The sequence below is a fragment of the Spermophilus citellus genome, assembly GCF_964194105.1.
Source record: "Spermophilus citellus genome assembly, chromosome: 12".
In the NCBI taxonomy this organism is placed as follows: Eukaryota; Metazoa; Chordata; class Mammalia; order Rodentia; family Sciuridae; genus Spermophilus; species Spermophilus citellus.
The window spans coordinates 120,837,688-120,856,844 of record NC_138198.1 but is presented as its reverse complement, the minus strand read 5'-3'; the positions used below and the strand labels follow the sequence as shown (position 1 = coordinate 120,856,844).

At 33.9% G+C, this 19,157-nt stretch overlaps 1 long non-coding RNA gene across 1 annotated transcript; it reads right to left on the bottom strand.

Moving 5' to 3' along the window:
* Positions 1-4,005: 4,005 nt before the first annotated feature.
* Positions 4,006-18,944, bottom strand: LOC308631954. Its single transcript, XR_014018400.1, has 3 exons — positions 18,872-18,944; positions 17,250-17,339; positions 4,006-4,138 (listed from the first exon to the last, which is right to left on the bottom strand). It is a non-coding gene; the product is annotated as an uncharacterized lncRNA (long non-coding RNA).
* Between the last annotated feature and the right edge of the window lie 213 nt (positions 18,945-19,157).

Below are 19,157 nucleotides of genomic sequence, written 5' to 3'. Positions count from 1 at the left end.
GTTTTAGAATGTAAATATATGGACATGCCTCACAAGGTATAAAAATAGACTTTTCTTCTTTTCTTTTCTTTGGGTAATTGAAAATTCTCAAAAAAAGAAATCATGCTGATGCTATCATTGTTGTTTTAATTTTAATAATAAAAGTAAGAGGTCATAAATTCACATACAATAATCCAAAATTAAATTATTAATACATTTAATCATATAATGGCAACTGCAAAGATGTTAAAATATGGAAGTATACTGTGACTTAAAAATATGAGAGAGAAATAAAAACATAAATCTTGAAAATAATTTTAAATGCCATTTTGACAAAGTAGGTCTTACCTACTCAATACAATTTTAACAAACCAAATCCAACAATGTTACAAGAATAACAAAGAATGACCAGTAATTATTTATCTCTAGAATGCAAAATAGCTTAACATTTGGAATTTAATAAATGTACTCTGTCATATTAATAGACTAAAACTACCACAATTAGATGTCATTATATATCTAATAGATTATCTAGGACAAAAAAGATTGACCATATAGGTAGTATTTAGGAGGAGATGGGGCCAAGGAAATCTTATACACTGTTAGTACAAATGGAAAGTGAAAAAGTTATTTTGAAAAATAGGTTTGCAGTTTCTTAAAACACCAAATATGTTAAGTTGGTACTGCACTTTGTGTGTGTATATATGTATATACACGTGTAAAGATGGTTTCATACTCTTAAATATTTCCCATGTATTATATTTCAATTATACTGTGGTTAAAACAAAGCAAATCAAGACAAAAGCCAGATAATAGAGAGGAACATAAAGGGTATTTCAACAATATGCTCTTAGACTCTGAATTTCCTTCTCCCTAGAGAAAGATCACAGATTTAACAAAAACCCATGAATTGGAGGTTCCATGTTAGCCCTTTCAGTACTGGGAGGCAGATGGATGGATTGGATAAGATATAACTAAGAAAATAATAGTGTATAGAAAAATTAATTAAGATAAACAAGAGTAAAATAAAATTGCTCAGAAAAAAGACTTATTCAATATACATTTAAATATTTGGTTAAATAATCAGTTTAAATAGGGAGATAATAAATTTAGGGTACACTATGCAACATGTGGCAAAAGTAGTAACAGGCATGTTGACTGACTAGAGTAAAAAACAGGGCATATAAACCATAAAATGATAAAAGAGCCAAGCATGCCACTGAATATGAGTGCTCTGGGAAATGAGCTGTCTTCTACTGTCCACTCAGTGCCCAGGCACAGTATGTGTGTGAGGGTCCTGAGAGAATTACTGCTGCCAGTTCTGTGCTGGTGCTGTCCTCAATGGCCAGCTACCATGCTTTGTACTATGGAGTGCTTTGGTTTGTTGTGTTCAGTGAAGGCATTGTGTTTGGTCAGGAAATAGAAGGAGCTGAGTTTGGTCAGGAAATAGAAGGGATTGGAAGCTAGAATCACCCAGAAGATAGAAATAAAGAACTAATGAGAGGACAGTTCCATACAGAGCACAGAGTCAGTCTGCCCTGAGGGATGTGGCCACATGTGCTGAAGAGAAGCTGGTTGAGTCCAACCATCTCAGGTTCTGATATCCTCTGAGGCTACTCTTTAATTTTCTGTTCTTCACCTGATTCAAAAGTCTTTATAAATTTGACCGTCTCTGCCCAATACATGGACTATGGATGGGCCCTAGAAGATGCTGCAGGAAAAGTCACTGCTCACTGAAGAATGAGCATTTGATGACAAAGCTCAACTGCTTTTGTATATCTTGCCTCTCAGAAACCCAGCCCCATCCTCTTTCACCTCCCAGTGCTCCCTGGAACTATTAGGTTCTTGGAAAACTGTGCTTCTGTTGAGAGAATCCTTCAGTAGAAGATCAGGGGCTCATTTTGTTCTCATCCTGAAGCATTGTAATGTTTGGGTACAATCCAAGTAGTTGAAATCGAATATCATTTTGTACAAAAATACGTTTTTTTTCAGAATTTATGGTATAAAAACATGCATACTTTTCTACATATGGAAAATTGAACTTAATATGAAGAATATTCAATTACATAACTAACAGCCAAAGTCCATTAAGGGTGTAAAAAAGCTTTGCACCTTTGATTTTGTGCTTAATAGCATTGCAATGATAATATGTAACAAAATGTTAGATTTGAAAAGTGTAATGTGATAATTCTCAAAAATTAGCTTTTGTTGCGATGATTGAAGGATATTTCAAACATATTTCCATACATTTGAAGTGAAATGCTTACTCCAATGATGTGATTTAGTAATGTCTAATGACTTTTAATTGATTAAATATGTTTTAAAAATTTAACATCAGCTATAACTTTCTCCTTAATTTAAAATTTAAATTTCTTGGCAATATAAATAATTACAATTACACCACATTTCTATGAAAAAACCTTTTGATTTTAATTCATAATCTATATATATGTGTGAATGGATGAATCAGGAACATACATATGTGTTTATATAATGTCATAATTACATATACTAATATAGCAAATAATTAGCCATATTACATTTCATTCTCCAAAATGGGTTATGTATGTGAATTTTAACATTTATATGTAAGTTAGTCTAGAAGCAATTTTAGATAAATTATTACTAAATTATTTACACTGGAAAGCACCTAAACTTTACATAAGGAGAATATAGTATTGAATGGAAATATTTAAAATCTCAATGAAAATATTTGCTGTGAATAACCAAATGTGTTTTTATCTTGGCAAAGGCTGTCTTTGATCATTATATTTGTAGGTTGTGTGGAGACATAAGGGACAGGAGACTTCCATATCCCTGTTTTGGTAAAGCCACCTAGGCAAGCATTTCATGGACGCAAATAGAAAGAAACAGACAACAAGAGGAACTTTTAAAAACTGTTGGGAAAACAATGAGGGCAGTCGGAACCTCCGCTCCTTACTTGCTGTGCCCATGTCTTTTGCTGTCCAGAACAAGCAGTCGCCCAAGAGATTCTCAACAGTGAGGTAGCCATGATCCTTGTTGTGCTTAAATAGTCAAGCGATCTCTGTTGGTTAAGCCAAGAAACTGCCCATCCAATATAATTTGAAAGCAACAGGGTAATAGAAGATATATTCAAACACCAATTTTTTAGTGCCTTTTCTGTCCTGGGGCTTTTCACTTACATATGGACACAGTATTTATTAGTATGTAGATTCTGTATGTTAATTTAAGGCCAATATTTGGTATTCCCTAGATGGACCCAAAGTTTGCACTCGAAAAGCATGGCTGATTGTCGTATTTGAGTAGACAGGACAAATAATTTGTCATTTAATATTTAATGGATTGTTATATTACATGACACACACATATACACACAAATACACATACCACTCTATCATACATTATTTATATAAGCAATAAGATAAATCAACATATAAGAGAGGGAAGAAGATATCAGTATAGAAAAGCAGCAGAAATGTGGTAATAATTGAGAAATAGGTACATGTGTGCATATGCATATTATCATGTCTTACACTGAGGTTTTCTATTTTAGTAAAATAAAAATGAAATGGAAGCATTACTAAATTTGTCACTCAGAGATAGAATACCTGTTCTCTTTAACACACTTCCTGTGGGTGGGGCTTCAGTCTGCACAGGAGTGGAACAAGTCTATTTCTATGGTTGCATTGTTTTGAGCCCTGGCTCCTGTGTTTCCATTGATGGCTGTGGTCTCTGAGAGCAGGAAGTCCTCTTCCTGGGCCACTGCCTGGAATTGCTCTAATTTGTACTATTAATGGGCTCCAGATGTCAGATTATAAAAGGAAGCTGGACCAGGCTAAAAGATTGTCATTCTGACCCTCTCTTGGATTCCAAAGCTCTTGCCCTTTTGTCTTCTGTGAAAATCAAACATTCACAGAGAGGGTGAATGAAGCGGGACAAGCTGCTTTCCTCCTGTGGAAGCCATCTCAGCAGAAGGATGACGGATGTTTGGCACTTCTCTGGAAGGGCAGCATCTGCCACTGTTCTGTAAACTGTGCCTTGATGGAGAAGGTGAAGTCAGAAAGAAAGACAGTAGGAAAGAACAGTGCTTGTGAGCTCCACTCCAGAGACATCTTTTAGTGACTGCTACTCCTTCCTCCACGGTTGCAGTCCCCCCAACTGGGTCTTTGACATCTCCCTGTAGGAAAGATGAAGAATAGATCTGAGATTTTGTTTTTCTTTCTCTTTTATTTTTCAGTAACTGCAGTGCTAAAATGTATTTACTTGTATAATGCATATCTAATTCATTGCATTTGTCACTCCATTTGTCTTGGTAAAACACATTTAAATCTGAAAAAGTCTCCACAGAGTAAATCAAAGTGAATATAGTCAGATGCCTGCTGCTGTTGATAAGAGTACAAACTGGTGATAAAGTCGATCAACTAGCACAGGATTTACACGTCTGAGCATTTAAACCTCATTTTCATTAACTGATTCCCTGCAGGATCAGAGGGTTCTGTGCTACTCTTTCCGAATTTGTAATGAAGTTTATTCCAAAAATTTTCAAAAGATTTAGGCTTTCTTGGTTTAAAAGGGGATTTCTGTTTCAGTTAGTGTGTCTACAGCAGGCATATTTGTTTTCTGTGGTAAAGGTATAGTTGGAGGAAGAAAATAACATTTTTTTTTTAACTGAGGAAAATATTCCTTTTGTTCTTCTCTGGATAAGTAGGGAACTATAGAAAAAAATAATTGGCTATTTATTCATACAAAATTTAATATAACTTTAAAAATAAAGTAGGGTTCTGGAATTATTTTTAAATTATAATAATGAGCTAATTGCCTAGTAGTGCTGAGAATGATATAATTTAAGGTTAGTAGACAACCTAAGGTGATTTTAAGAATCACTGTCCATTGGTCTCTGGAGCCTGACAATATTCACATTTGTTTCTAGGTTCCTTTTCTTGTGCTCAGGACACTCAAATTGCTATGCTTGTAGGTGATAGGAAATGCTAGGCACCCTGAAATTCAGGAAATGTTTATCACGTTGGGGAACAGAATAAGGCAGTTCAGAGGAAGCCACATCATCATGGAAAATACACAGAGTGAATAAAAACAAATACAGAAAACTGCACCTATAAAGTTGAGAAATGCAAAGAACTATTCCATTTAAAACATGTCATCTGAGCTCTGGGATTAGGAGCCTGACCTGAGATCAGTTAAATTCAGACCGAATCTGGTGAGCCCGGAGTTATCCTTGTCCAGCATAGAAAAAGATGAAGAATATGCTGATACATTCCACTCTCCTTCCCAAGTACATGGTTTGAGACTCCCAGAAAGGGGTGTATCAGAATTTTCCAGCCAAAAAAGCGAGTGAAACCTTGCAGACTAACTCTGCATATGGACGCCCATAACAAGTTTAATTACATAGGATCAGAGCTGATAATTTATAAAATTGCACAATAACTGAAACACTGGGGAAAAAAGCATCCAATTTCAAAAACGTTACCAAGAAAAATAGGGCTGCTGAAAAATATTGTAAACAAATATATTTTTTTTAAAGATTTATTGCTGTAAAGCCTTATTCTGAAGTGGCTGCAATTATTAGAGATTAGAATCCCTTTTTAATGTGGTATTAGAATCTGGACATACTTGTGAGTTCAACTTGAGTGAAAATATTGACACCAAGATATTTTATCAATATAAGATAGATAGTAAAGAAAAAGCACATCACTAAAAGTCCCTGGTATAAAAGTCTAAGGGATAGAGCACCATTTTCCGAATCTACAGTTGTACACAGAATCATATCCTTTGTGTCTTCATACATATAGTTAAGGTAATGATGATCATCACATTCCACCTTCTTTCCTACCTCTATGCCCCCTCCCTCCCCTTTTCCCCTTTGCCCTATCTAGAGTTCATTTAACCTCCCCTCCCCCCTCCCCACCGCTTATGTGTAATATGAATTGTAATGCATTCTGTTGTCATATATAACAAATTAAAATTTAAAAAAAAGATACAGTGCATATGTTCAGCTTATAAGCTGTCAGCAAAGGAAGACTTAGATTTTTTTCAAATACCTGAGAGGGTACCATGGAGAAGAGTGAACAGATTTGTTACTTTACAGATGGTCAAAACCTTAAATAACCAAATAAACATGGATCCTTAAAAAAAAAAGTAGATGAGATAATCATCCAAGAGATGGATAGAAATACTAATAAAAAAAATAAGGAAACATGATAACCCAAGTAGCCTACAACACAGCTGACGCTGCTGTTGAAGCCACAGTGGGAGAAATGCCAAAAACAAAAATATTTAGAATGTTGACAATTGAAATTTTCAAGGAACAAACAGAAGATCTAATGAATGAACTAACAGAGAATATGCAGGTGATGAAAGAATATTTTAATGAATATATAGAGATACTGAAAAGAACAATGCAGAAATCCTAGAAATGAAAGGCTCAATAAACCAAATACATATTCTGTTGGAAGCAACAATAGATTAGGCCACTTTCAAGACATTCTCCAGCCTCAAGGACAAAGTATATAACCTTGAAAATAACGTTCACAATAAAGAAAAGATGTTAAAAAATGTTAAATGACTAGAATATTCAAGTTTTTAGGGATAACATTAAGAGGCCAAATATAAGAATTGTTGGCATAGAAGAAAGCACTGAAATCCAAACAAAATAAATGTACAATCTTTTCAATAAAATAATGCCAGAAAAAATTCCAAACTTTAGAAATGAGAAGAATATCCAAATATATATCCAAATATGTAGAACCCAAAATAGACAAAATCAAAAAAGATCTTCTACAAGGCATATTATAATTAAAATTCATAAGGTATAAAAATACAGAATTTAAAAACTGCAAGATAAAAATGGTAGATCATGTTTAGACGGAAGTCAAATAGTATTTTTATTGAAAAATGAAAAACTAAAAGCCAGGAGAGGTTGGAATACTATATAGTAAGACTTGAAAGATAATAGTTCCAGCCAATATTATTATATTCAGCAAAACTATTCAGAATTAAAGAAGAAATAAAAACTTTCCATGATGAGAAATTTAAAAAATTCATAACCACTGAGCCAGCACTACTAAACATACTCAGTGAGGTCTTTCATATAAAGAAATGAAAAATAAATATCCAAGTCAGCATATGGATGAACATCTCATGAAGCATAGTCACTGAAAAGATAATCAAGTGTGAATAAAGCATTATAAATAAATAAAAATGGCAGGAAATAAAAATCATCTCTCTATAAGAACTCTGGATATACTTGTTCTAAATCTTCAATCAAAATACATAGATTGGCAAAATGGATCAAAAGACCCAAGCATATTTTTTTTAATTTTTTTTTTATTGATTATTTATCGCATTACATAGTTCATGATATATCATCTTTCATACATTAGACTCAAATTGTGCTTTGAACTCCCATTGGTTATGAGGGGCAAGGGGGAGGGAAAAAAAAGGGAGAGAATTGAACAACCAAGCATATTTTTTTTAAATAAGAAACTCAATTTACAGGCAGACATTACTGGCTAAAGTTGAACATATAGAAAAAAAATTATACCATGCAAATGGAGACCAAAGGAAGCAGGAGTAGCTACTCTCATATCTGACAGTATATTTCAAACCAAAATTGATCAGAAGACACAAAAATGGTCATTTCATCCCAGGTAAGGGAATAATTTAACAACAATATATAATGATTTTAAATATTTATGCTCTTAACATTAGTGTATCTTCATCCATGAAACAAACCCTGCTCAATGTAATGAATAAAGGAGATCCCAATACAAATATTGGGTGATTTCAACACATCTCTTTCACCAATAGATAACTCATCCTGACATAAACTAAAAACTTCAAAACCAAAAATATTAGTCATCAAATGGACCTAAAATATCTGTAGAATATTTCATCCATTAACAATTGAATTAACTTTTTTCTTACCGGAACATTGAAATTTCTCTAAAATAGACCATTTTATAAGACACAAAGCAAGTTTTATCAAATACTTCTACTACTACTACTACTACTACTACTACTACTACTACTATTACTACTACTAATAATAATAATAAATGCCTTGCATATTAACTGATCATAATGGGATGAAATAAGGAATAATTAACAGGAAAAAACCAGAAATCATTATAATAATACCTGGAGATTAAATAATATACTTTTGAATAGGAATTTATCGTAGAGGAAATTAGGGGAAAAATTTTTAAAACCTTACGGAAAAAATGAGAATAGGGATATAACATATCAATGTCTGGAAAAGCAAGAAGGAACTTTAAGGAGGAGAGTTTATAGCATTGAGTTCCTCTATTAAAAAAAAATAGAAAGATTCCAAATAATATAAATTTGTACTTAAAGTTCCTAGGAATACCAATTCAAAAATCAGTAAAAACAGTGTAAGATAAAAGCCAACATAAGTTGAGTATAATACCAAAATAACACAAAGGATTGATGCAACAAAGAATTGCTTCTTGGAAAAGATAAACAATATTAATAAATTCTTAGTCCAGCTAACCACAGAAAAGAGACAAAAGATGCAAATCAACAAAAATTAGAGGTAAGGAAGAAAATATTAATACAGTTGCCATTTATATTTAGAGGATTGTTAAAAACTATTTTATACTACAATAAACAGAAAATCTAGAACATATTGATATATTTCTAAATAATTATGATGTACACAAAATGAACCATGAAGATATAGAAAACAAACAGAACAAATACCTAGCAATGAAATTGAAGCAGCTTTCAAAACCCTTTCAACCATGAAAAGCCCAGGACTAGATGGATTCTCAGCTGAGTTGTACCAAACTTTGTAATAAAGGACGATAATAATATTTTTCAAATCATTCCATGAAAATGAAAGAGATGAAGCACTCTGAAATTCATTTTATGAAGCCATTATTCCTTGGATACTAAAACCAATAAAGATACATCAGGAAAAGAAAACTACAGAACAATATCACTGATGAACACAGACACAGAAATCCATAATAAAGTATTAGCAAATTTGCATTCAATAACACATAAAGGGGCTGGAACTGTAGCTCAGTGGCAGAGTGCTTGCCTAGCATGTGTGAGGCACTGGGTTCGGTCCTCAGCACCAAATACAAATAAACAAATAAAATTAAGGCGTTCTGTCCATCTAAAACTACAAAAAAATTTTTTTTTAAAATAACACATAAAGAAGATAGAACACCATGATCAAGTGGATTTCATTCTAGGAATGCAAGTTTAGTTCAATATATGCAAATCAATAAAGGTAATTCACCACATAAATGAAATTAAGCACAAGAATCTCATGAGTATGTTAATTGATGCAGAAAAAGCCATTCACAAAATCTAGCACCCTTTCATTTTAAAAATACTGGAGAAGCTAGGGATAGAAGAAACTTACCTTAACATATAAAGGCTATACATGACAAACCCAGAGCCAACAGTATATTGAATGGAGAAAAACACTGAAATCATTTTCTCTAAAATCAGGAAGAATAGAAAGTTGTCTTCTCTCGCCACTTGTATTTGATATAGTTCTGGAAATTCTAGCCTGAACAATCAGGCAAGAGAACAAAAACAGAAAGAAAGAAAGAGAAAGACACACAAAAAAGAAAAGAAGTAGTTACACTATCTCTGTTTGCATATGCAAAGATGCTGTGTTTAGAAGACCCCAAAGAACTTATTAGACATCTAGAGCTGATAACAAATTCATCCAAGTAGCATAACAAAAGATCACATAAAAATTCATTATCTTCCCTACACTTTAATAACTAACCTGCTGAGACAGAAGTCTGGAAAACTGTCCTGCTCACAATAGCCTTGTAAAAAATAAACAAAATGCTTGGGATAAATCTAACCAATTAGTTCTTTCATTGTAGACCTCTACAATGAAAACTGTAGAACACTGAAGAACAAAACGGAAATCAGACTTTAGAAGATGGAAAGATCTCCCATGTTGTTCAATAGGTAGAATTAATAATGTCAAAATGACCTTACTACCAAGAGTAATGCAATCCTCCTAAAATACCAATGACACTCTTCACAGAACTATAAAACAAACAATAACAAAAACTACACTCCTAAAACTCATTTAGAAGGACGAGAGAACCAGAATAGCAACCACAATTCTGAACTAGAAGCACTGATGCTAGATGCATCCCAATACCTGATCTCATTACACTACAGAGCAATAGTAACAAAGTGGATATTGAAATTGTATTGACATTAAAACATATAAGAAAACCAACAGAATAGGATATAATATACAAGAGACAAACCCACATAGATACAGTCATCTGGCCCTTGACAAATGTGCCAAAAACATTCATTGGAGAAAAGATAGCCTTTTCATCAAATAGTGCTGGGAAAACCAGATATCAATATGTAAAAAGATGAAACTAGACGTCTGTCTTCACCCTGAAGAAGTCAACTCAAAGTGGATCAAAGTCTTAGGACTGATCAAAAACACTATAGTTGCTAGAAGGAAATATAGGATCAACACTCTATTATAGTGGTTCAAGCACTGACATTCATAACGAGACCCTTAAATCCCAAGAAATAAAACCAGATCAATAAGTGAGGTTTTGTCAAATTAAAAAGCTTCTGCTCACAAAGTAAACAACTAGGAGCTTGAAGAGAGTCTACAGAATGGGAGAACATTTTTGTCAGCCACTTCTCTGACAAGGGATTAATATTCAGAAAATATGAAGAACTTACAAAACTAAGCATCAAAAACACACAAAAAAAAATCTCAACCAACTAATGGGAAAAGAAGTTAAATATACATTTCTCAAAAGAATAAATACAAATAGCTGGCAAATATATGAGGAAATGTTTAACATCCTTAACAATTAAGGAAATGAAAATCAAAACTACACTGAGATTTTATCTCAAATCAGTCAAAATGGCAATTATCAAAAATACAAATAATAAGTGCTGGAGTGAATTTGGGGTAAAAGATGCATTCATGCATTGTTGTTGGGACTACATGTTAGTACATTATGGAAAACAATATGGAGATTTCTTATAAAATTAGAAATTGAACCACCACATTACCTAGCTATCCAACTCCTTGATGTATATCCAAAAAGAAATAAAATCAGCATACTGCAATGATACAGACACATCTATGTTTATAACAGCACAACTAACAGTTGCTAAGTTATGGAAGCAGCCCAGGTGCCCATAAACAAATGAATGGATAAATATATTATATATATTTATTTTATATTCATATATATTTATGAATGTTATATTCATATACACTTATATCCATTCATAAAACAAGAGTGAAATTATGGCATTTACTGGTAAGTGGATGGAACTGGAGAACATCCTGCTAAGTCAAACAAGCCAGACTCAGAAAGTCAAGGATAAAATATTTTCTCTCACAATATGGGGGGAAAGGGGAGTATCATTATAATAAAAGGGAAATCAGTAGAGAAAGAAGATTGGTGGGTAAGGAGAAAATATGAAAAAAAAAGGAGGAACTGTGGAATTAATTTGACCAAATTATACTATGTGTGTGTGTGTGTATATATATATATATATATATGAATGAATATGCCACAGTGAAGCCCACCTTTACATTTCATTATAAAGTACCAATTAAAAATAAATAGAAAGAAGAACAATAGAATAGATAAATGAGAATGGGGGTAGGGAGAAGAGGAGAAAAAGAGGAAATAGTGGAGACTGAGTTGGAGCAACTTATATTTCAAGCATGGTATGTTAAAATGAACCCCTCTATTACATATAACTTTAATGCACTAAGAATAAAAAAACAGACAATTAAAAACACTATTGGCACTGCACTTTTCCGTCTAATTAGTTTTATCAGTTATGGCTGTTTGTCTAGTTGATTTGTTCATATTATTTTGCTTTTTCATTGAACTATTTAAAAATAGTTTTATTTTCACAGCAAAATTGATTAGAAGGTAAAGAAATCTCCCATAGCTGTCCCCTATAGACACTTATAGACTCCTCCATTGTTTTCATTGCTCACCATAGGGTTATTTATTTATTTATTTATTTATTTATTATAACTTACAAACCTACGCTGACAAGTCATTACCACCCGAATCCGTACTTTACAGTAGGGTTCATATTTGGTGCAATATGCTCTACAGGTTTTGACAAATGTATAATGGTAGATATGTGCCATTGTGGTAACACACCCAGTGACTTCACTGTCCACCAAAGCCTTCCTGCTCTACCTATTCACCCCTCCCATCCTCCTACCCCTCGTAACAACTGCCTTCTCCCTGTCTCATGGTTTTCCCTCTTCTAGGTGGTCATTTGATTTGACCACACAGTATGTAGCATTTACATATTGTCTTCTTTTCTTGCAATAGATAACATTTAAGTTTCCTCCTCACCTTTCCTAGACTTGAGATCTTCTTTCTTTTAAATGTTAAAAATATTCCATTGTATAGATATATAAATTTCATGAAAGTTACTTATCCATTCCCCTGTTTTGGGATATTTTAGTTGCCTCAAAGTCTGGGCAACCATGAATAAAGCTGCCATGGACATCCCTATGCAAATATGGGTGTAGACATAAGTTTTCATCTTCATATAAATACCAAAAAGAGCAGTCATCTGGATTGCAAAAGCATGTTTACTTCTACAAGAAACCTGTCTTTCAAAGAGATGTGCTGTGCTGCCCTCTTACCCACAATGAATGGGAGCTCCCATCTCCGAGACAGCATTCTGAGTTTGGGCCATTTTAATAAGTATATAATGGTATCTCATAGTAATTTTAATTTGCATTTCCTTAATGATACGTGGTATGCTGCATTGTTTCATGTACTTATTTTCATCTGTAAAGTTTCTTTGGTGAGGTGTCTATGAAGAATTTTGACTTCTTTTATAGTTAGGGGTTTTTTTTCTGTTCATACAGTTGAATTTAAAAGTTTTCATTTTGAATAACCATTTATCATGTATGTCTTCTGTACATATTTTCTTAGAAATCTCACAGTTGTTATTCTCCTTATTTTCCCCCAAATGTCAGAAAATTCAAGTATGACTAAGATTTTCCTGAGATTATAATAATTTTATATAGTGATTTTGTTATTTTTGTAGTAGTTTCTTTTTATTTAGAATTTCTTTGAGAATAGTAAATATTCAAGAAATATGCTCTAAAAGAAAAATACAGACCCTCTGGGAAACTCAGTCTTCATTGTTAGCATCCTTATATCTCACATATATGCATGTTAATTATTCAGTGTATTCCATGGTACCCAGCAACTGGTGTTGCAACTGAGCCAGGTGCAAGCACCAGCATGCCCTGACAGGCCAGGAGACAGCAGCTAGGAGGGTTCTGAATGCTAAAGCTGGTGTCTCTTCCCTGAGTCTCTTTTAAGACAACATGTAGCTTACAAGACCTTTGAAACTCAATTTTTCTCCTCTATAAAGTGGAATTAATATTTTGTGTTTCATGAATATTGTACAAGATATACTTGTATACATTCTGTAATATAATAGTCAGTCTAATAAATTTTACTAGAATATATATTGTTTACTTCAACAAATAAGATTAGCATTTAATTAAGTGAATTTGTATGATTAATCCTACAAATGTCATGCAAATTTTAGTGCTTATAAACATTGCATGTAGAATTATTTAAAAATAATTGCAGTTTTATACCAAACAGTGAGATTTGGAGTTCATACAGAAGTAAGAAAAAAAATCTCTAAATATCAGTGGTTGAACATATTACTGAAATCTCTGGATTATATGAAAAAAGAGATTGTTGATTACCGTTGTAACCTTCTTAAAAGATTTGTTGCTATACTGGACATAGTTGATATTTAAACAGTTTTAAAGATTTTAATTTGGTGTCAGACAATTGCTAATTTTATATTGGGTTTATTTATTTGGTATTGTGTATAACAGAGTCCATACAGGGAATTATCAAGCATGATTCATTAAAAATGTAACAGAGAAAATTTTTGAAATAACCAGCACCTGATGAAAACTATTTTCTGAGTAAAATATTCCCCAGCTAAGCCACATTTAATAACTACTGTGCTGTCTTCACATTCTTCCTTTCCAAAGCCATGTTTCCCATTGCCTTTGTATGCCTCTTTCTTAACACAGAAAGCATTTGTTTTTGTTCTTTTTTTATTGGTACTGGATATTGGACCTGAGACATTTTATCCTTGAGCTACATTCCCAGACTGCTTTATTTTTCCAGACTGGGGTTCACTTCCTGAGATTGGTCTTGAACTTGCAATCCTCCTACCTTAGCCTCCCTATTACAGGTGTGGGCCACCACACACTGCTGAAGAATTTTTTGTTTTTATAATGTACATTTAGCATTACAAAAAGTTACAATAATTTATTGTCACTTAATAATAATCGAGTTTATAATCAATTGGGGTAAAACATTTCCTCATAATCAGGAAAATATGCAGCACTACCTTTGTAAACCCTTTTGACTATAAGCAGATTCACAGCTTTTAGGAAAGATGTGAATCATGGGCTCACACTTTAGAGTTACTGGGATAGAAAAATTATGCAAAGTATCTAACAATAATTACATTTCCTACCCATCACTTTGAAATATACCTAGGATCAGGCATCTGGGAGTCGATTCCTTTTTCAGAATTTTCTAGCTTTAGTCCCTAGTGTGTGTGGGGGGGATTATTTTCTGGCAATATTGATATAAGGTAGTAATGTAGAAATATTTTTTGTGACAGTATTTGCACACACTTTCATCCTTACAAAAACCCACTCAAGGCTTTACACAACAAAAGGAAACAGGGGTCCATGACCACAAAAACAGAGGTGATGTAAAGACAACCAAGGCTAAATACATTGTGTCCTTCCCTTGTGAACAAAATAATTATTCTTGTCCTTTTTGGATCTTGGTCACTAGGGAAGGAAATCCTGATTAGCACACCGCTATATAAGAAACCCTATAAAATGGTCTGATAAAGATAGAAAGCCTGTTATGGTTGTTATGTGTTAATTAGAGGCCTAGTTAAAATAGAGATTAATTGTCATTATAGTGTTCTTGTGTAAGTGATAAAGGGGAAAACATCCCCAGATGTGCAGATGAATTAAGACAAGTTCTTGGACGGTCATGATCCTTCATGGAAGATGTGGGATTTGAGGGAAGTTGGAATGATGGAAAAATACTGATTGATTATAAACCATCATCTTAATCTTGCAGTTGAGGAACTGAAGAGTATATTAGTATAGTGATATGATAATAGGGTGGAGAGAAGCCCAGGAAAGCCAGAGTGAAAGAAACCAGATATCCTGGTACAAAGCCAGAGTCCTGAAGCCTCCACACAGTCTAGGAGTTTTCATCCAGAATAAGGGGAAGCAGAGGAGACCGCCTCTGGGAAGTGCCCTGGCTGTTAAGGCACTGGAAAATCTTGGCTTTTCCGGAGTATGCGTGTGTGGCCAGAGTTTGCGTGTGTGGCCAGAGTTTGCAGTAAGGAAGGACCTTTGGGATCTTCATAAAGCAGCAGATGGTGGTGCAGAAGTAATGTAAATGGGTTAGCATAGCCTATCAGGACAGTGGGCCCCAGATGGAACCAGACAGGTGGGACTCAGCATGTGGGGGTGGGGGGACACCAGAAGGAGGTTAGCTCTTTGGTTTAGTCAACCTGTACTCCTCCAAACTGCACAATGAGCCCACACGAATCATCTAAAATCATGTCCCTCCTTTCAAATGGGAGATGGTAAATTCGGTGGTTTCCCAAGGAGATGTAACTGAAATATTTAAAATATCACATAATACGAATACTGTATTCACATTTGTAAACACGTGTATGTAAACTTATTGGTTTGATGTGCACACATGTTTTCAATGTGTAAACATATAAACAAAATTTTTGAGTTTTGTGAAAAATATTAATTGTGGTTAGCCCTGGGCACTGGAATTATAGGTAATTAGTACCATTATCTTCATTTGTTCACTATAAACATATTATTCTTATAATCAGAATTTAAAAAAAAAAATTAAAAAATATGATTTAGAATTGATCCTTTTGTGAGTACAATTACTACAAGTGCTCTGCACTCTGGTGTCTTTTGTTTGCTTTCACTCACAGGCAACTTTTTTAAAAATTTTACACTTGCACTTCACTATCATTTCATGATATTAATATGTTAACAATGTTAGTACACTATGTAGCACACAGTAGGTTCACATATATATCAATTCACAATAAATCCACGTGTATTCTATTTCAAAGATATAAAAAGTTATTTTTCTCAATCTTTAGTTTATAGCTTGAAATTGCATAATAAAAATTGATGCATCAAAATACATGGAATCCATTTATCTCTTCTATGTTACTTCACACAGAATTATTGCTCCCAGTCCTCTCTGCAGCGCTGACTGACATCTGGAACAGACTTTATCTATCTTTCTGCATTATTGGAGCTGCCATTTCAAATCTCATCTAAAACCATATCTTTTTCTTCTACTTCTATCATTGCATTCCATAATTGCATTATTTAACTCTGTCAAACGTACTGGGATACAGTTTCCTATGAAAATGGCTTGCACACAAATACAAGGCAGCAGCATACTATTTTAAAATTAATTTACTAGAAATGACTGCCCCCGGGTTAGAAATAGTCTTTTTTGTTTATTAGTATTCAACAATCTAGCTGTATAAGCAAAGACAATGCATTTTCAAATATGGACAAAAAAGAATAATGCTGGAATAATGAGAAGAAATTATATCTTCCTTAATTTTAAAATGTATTTAACATAATATTATGTTGATGTGTCCATGCTTCTGGCCACATACCAAAAATTCATCAGGTGCTTAAAGACAGTCTAATTCTGGAGTGGGAGGTTACTTTGGGGGGAAAGGTTGGAAGAAAAATAACGTCTCCTTTTTATTACTTCAGTGGTTATTTCAACCCCCATTGCATGAATTTTACCAAAAATAAAGAAATGGTTTTCAAATCATTAAGTTAATAATCTAGAAATAAGCAAAGATGACCCAAATGAGGGAAAAACAAACAAACAAACAAAACACCCAAAATAAAGTAAAGGAGATGCAGAAAGTTTGCTCTATAGGAGAGGAGACCCAAACCACCTGCCTTTAGCAGGAACTCAGAGGCAGAGAGGAAGGGGTCTTCCAAATGAGCCAAAGAGACAGGTCCAGGTGGGCTCTGAGTGGATGGTGAGGGAGCTGGAGGAGGACTAGTCAGAATGGGACTCTCTCTGTGGCTTTCTCTAGAGGGTCTGAGTAAGAAACAGAGACAAAAATTTAGGAAGTTGTCAGTCACTAATCAAGTTTCTTACCTTCCTGGCTTCTCAGTGCTTACTGTGAAGACCATGGCCAAGTTTTATTGTCACAATATGTGGTTGTCATTACCCATTAGTATATCTGGTCTGTCAGTAAAAAAAGAATACAATTTAGAAACATGTCATCTTTTTGAATAAAATATCAGATAAAAATAATAAATTTAAAAAAAACCATTTTCTTAAAGAAGATATAGTTTAGCAGATATCTGAAGGAAAAGTGAAGAATAGCAAAGTTAAGGGACCTCAATAAGAGGACATAAAACAGTTTTTGAAGTGAAGGGAGTAGAATCCTTAATGAAATATAAAGCATGAAACTACTCAGTGGGGAAGAGGAGGAAAATAGATGGATTAGAATAGTGCTGGAACACCTGTGTGCTGTTGTATGCAGGCAGGTTTGGAGTAGGCAGGTCTGTGGGTGAGCCCTGAGACTGCACTTTTCTAAGGTCCTCTCTGATGGTGCTGATGTTTGCAAAAAAGTCAATCACTGATGTCTGAGGAACAAATGATAAGACATTTATTTTCCCTATGATATGGAGTAATTAAAACAAAAAAAAATTGCAACACCATTTTGTAGCCTGAAAAAAAAATTCATTGATAAAATAATCTATGAAAACATGCAAAAGTAAGTCAAAAAGTGAAATCAAATTAACTGTGAAAAGAAAATGAAGAAAAATTTATTTATAAAACTTTGAATTTTAGTACAAAAATATTCTATATAGCCATAGTAGAAGCTCAGTATTAATAATAGTACTAAATGTACAGAAAAAAAAACCCATTGCTCTAAAACCTGGATATTACTATTATTGATGTATATCTGTGAAATGATAAAAAGTTTGAGAATTATTTAAATAAAATCATCATACTTCTGTTTTCACAATTTTGCATTTCAGAGTCTTAAATCATAGAACAGTTTATTTGTGCTGATGTACGAAACAGAGTAAGGTTCAAGACTCAAAATACAAAATTTATATTCGGATGGTCTATATTTTGTGCAAACTGGCAGAAAAAATCCTTATTCTGTGCATTGCAGACTTGTCACACACATGGGCCCAGACAAAAATATACCACTCTCAACAGCCTTCTTTGCAGATGCTACTTTGTTCCCAGGGTTTTTTTTTTTTCCTGTTATAAACAATGTTCCAATGAAAACTGCAATCATATTAATGTGTAGGAAAAATTTGGGTATATATGAAAGGAATTGGCAAATGTCCTCCACAAACAGTACCAACTTACAGTTCTCATTATCAGACAATTCAGATACAGTAGATGGCCTATGTTTAGGGTTCTCCATAGAAATTATCTGATGAAAAAAAAAAGAGAAAGAAGAGGAGATTTATAAAGAAAGTTTGCTCCCTCAATTATAGAGGCTAAAACTCCCACAACAAATTGCTTCCAACTTGGAGACCCAGGGAATCTGCTAGCAGAGTTCATTCCATGCCTAAAGGCCTCAGATCCAGGGAAGCTCTTATTGTGAGGCCAAAGGCTTGAGACTTCCCGAAAGATAGGAGAGGGAGAGCCCAGAGTCCAAAGAACAGAGAAACTGTAGTTCTGATACCTCAGAGCAAGAAGAAAATGGTTTCTTGTCTTCAAAACACAAATAAGAGTTTGCTCTTCCTCACCTTCATGTTCCATGTGTGTCTCCAGCTGACTGGACACGCCACCCACTCCAAGATGGGTGTGCATGGGTCTTAACAACTCATTCCACTGACTCACTCACTCATCAGTCTACTACAGAACACCTTCTCAGACACACTTGGGGAAGACCAGTCATTCTAACCAAAAGCAAAGCAGCTGACTTTCTGTTTCAGCAGAACAGAGATGGGCTAAATACCTACTGGACCTTGAGAATAAACTCATTTACCAGCTGTCTGAGTATCCTCTAATCCAGTCAAGTGGACACCAGAA